At 36.3% G+C, this 2,790-nt stretch overlaps 1 non-coding gene across 1 annotated transcript; it reads right to left on the bottom strand.

Annotated features, from left to right (window-relative positions):
- Positions 1–2,312: 2,312 nt before the first annotated feature.
- Positions 2,313–2,447, bottom strand: LOC129645145 (small nucleolar RNA SNORA70). Its single transcript, XR_008711235.1, has one exon. It is a non-coding gene; the product is annotated as a small nucleolar RNA SNORA70 (small nucleolar RNA).
- Positions 2,448–2,790: the final 343 nt, after the last annotated feature.

The following is a 2,790-nucleotide window of genomic DNA, read 5'->3' as shown; positions in this document are numbered from 1 at the left end:
TGTCTTATCTTTTTTTCCCCCTTTTTAGCTCTTATGGGTTTTTTTTTTAACATATATTAAGCTTAAAAATGTGCATAGTTTAAGAAGTCAAATAGTTTTAAAAAACCTTTTTATGAGAAACAGCAATCCTCTAGCTTCCCAACCTATTCCCCACTCTCCAGAAGGAACCATTTCCAAAATGTTTAGCTTTCTAAATAGCACACTTGTACTGTTACTTTTTGGTGTTTTATTTCTAACCATTATGTCCTATTATCCCACTATAGGAAAAGAAAAGCAACTCTTTCACAACCAATCCACCATTGCACACCTGTACACTTTCTTTTCCTTTCTCCCTGATATTCAGTGTTTATATAAACTCTTTTCACAGCTGAATCATGTAGTAAGCTCTGATAACATTTCCTACTTGCATAGTTTTTGCATCCATAGAATTAGTTTCTTATTTTTTAATTTCTTTTGTTTCCTATATTCCTATCACTAACTCTACACCAAAACTTTATATCAGTTGTCCAAATTTGCTTCCTATACCTTGCTGTAGATATTGTTCTATTTCATCCATTTGAAGGAATTTCTCATGGGGTTTTCCAATAGGTTGCACTCTTTTCTTGGTGTAGAACTTTTGTTCCAGAATCCCTTCTCTTTTACCATGGAGATTTCCCTTCCTGTCTCTTCTTTCTTCCATATCCACTTTGGATGTACATAAATACTATCTGGGGGAAATTTAAAAGGCCCAGGCCTCATCCAGACCAATTGCTTCAGAACTTTTGGAGATGGCCCCCCCTTGTCAGTATTTCTTAAAGCATCCTGATTGACTCCAGTTGGCAGCTGTGAATGAGAACCACTATTCTATCTGTATCTTTCTTTGTTTACTTTCTAATTTTGGTGAAGCTCTAAGAAAGAGTACTTAAAAGATAAAATTTTAAGATGTTTCTTATCAGTGATGATTTCATTCTGCTCTCCATTTGACTTATTTGTCTAATGTAGAATTCATACTCAGAAATAATTTTTTCTCTAAATTTTTGAAGACATTGCTACACTATCTTTCAATGTTGGTTTTGATAATTCTCAAAGTGTTCTGATTCCTACCGTTTTGAATACAACCTGTGTTTTTCCCTCTAGATTTCTATAGGATCTTCCCTCTGTCCCCATATTTTTAATTTTTTTTAAAATAATTGCCTTGGTGTGGATCTGTCTTCTTCTATTTTCTTGCATATTCCTAGAAACTTTTAATCTTGAAACTTGAGTATTATAATTCTGAGAAATTGTCTTAATTTTTTTTATTAAAGGCTTTATTCTTCTCTGCTTTTCCTCTGCTCTTTTATTCCAGAGCTTATATTTTTCAGGTGTTGGATTTTCTTGACCCATCCTCCACTATTCTTTACTCTTCTTTCCAGTTTTCTGTTTCTAAGTCTTTTTGGTCTATGTAACGGTCTGAATTGTGTTCCCCCACATTCATAAGTTAAAGTCCTACCTGCCAGCACCTGTATTTGAAGATAAGGTCTTTACAGAAATAATCAAGTTAAAATGAGGTCATTAGGGTGGGACCTAATCCAATATGACTGGTGCCCTTATAAAAAGAGGAAGATAGAATACACACACACACACACACACACACAGGGAGAATGCCATGTGAACATGAAGGTGGCCACTAACAAGTTGAAGAGAGAACCCTCAGAAGAAACCAAATCTGCTTATACTTTGATCTTCAACTTCTAGCCTTTAGAACTAAGAAAATAAATTTCTGTTGTTTAAGACACCCAGTCTGTGATATTTTGTTATGGCAGCCCTAACAAATTAATAGTCTGCCATTCTCTACTTTATAATATTAATTTTATACTTTTCTTATATCTGTTATCACTTTTTTTTGTTTCTGAGTTTTTTTTGTTTTTGACAGGAAAGTAGGATTTATTGGTGGACATGAGTAAGGAGGGGACAGAGTCAAGGCTCCCATGAGTGCAGGGCCCACCATTTGTGCAGGGGCCATGATTAAGGATTTATTTGACACCAGAGCCATCTGAGATGAACTGCTTTGCTGCCATCATATTTTCAAATTCATTCACATTACACTTAGTAAATCCCCGCTTCTTGGAGCTGTGGATCTTCTGGTGGCCAGCAGACTTGAACTTGGCCTTGCAAAGGTCCTTGATCACATGCTCCTTGTTCTGCAGCTTGGTGCAGATGGACATGATGACTTGGCCAATGTGGACCCTGGCCACTGTACCCTAGGGCTTTCCAAAGACACTACACACTACACTACTTGTCTGGAGCCTAGATTTGGGACAGCATGCAATCAGATATGAATGTCCACTGGAAAGGCTTGTTGCCAAGGTCCCATAAGGAAACCGATACAGGCAATAGGCTGCATACACCACTGAGGAGGCTGCTGTTTGAAGCCATTGCATACTGGGCCCCCCAAAGGAAAAGAGCACAGTTGGCTTAGTTGGCTGCAAATATTTCTGAGGGTTTTTTTTTTTTAATGGTCCTTTAATAATAGCATCTTGCTCACATTTCAAGGACATAATATCCTCTCTTATCTCTTTAAGGATAAAATGGTAATTTTCCTTTCTATGTTCTTACATTTATGCATAGTTTTGGTTTCCTCGAGTTGTCTATTTGTGTGTGTGTGTTTTAGCCTTTATCTTTTTTGTTAAGATTCCTCAGGTATCTAATTATCTGCTCATCTTTTAAGAAAAAGGTAAAAAAAAAAAAAAAGCAGTGAGTGATAGAAAGGTTTGTTGACTGTGGACTTATACCTTTTGATCTTTAACCCAAGGGTTGAAAACTAATTTACTG

This window comes from Bubalus kerabau, chromosome 2, assembly GCF_029407905.1.
Source record: "Bubalus kerabau isolate K-KA32 ecotype Philippines breed swamp buffalo chromosome 2, PCC_UOA_SB_1v2, whole genome shotgun sequence".
Lineage (NCBI taxonomy): Eukaryota > Metazoa > Chordata > Mammalia > Artiodactyla > Bovidae > Bubalus > Bubalus kerabau.
This window is presented reverse-complemented; position numbering and strand designations above follow the sequence as displayed.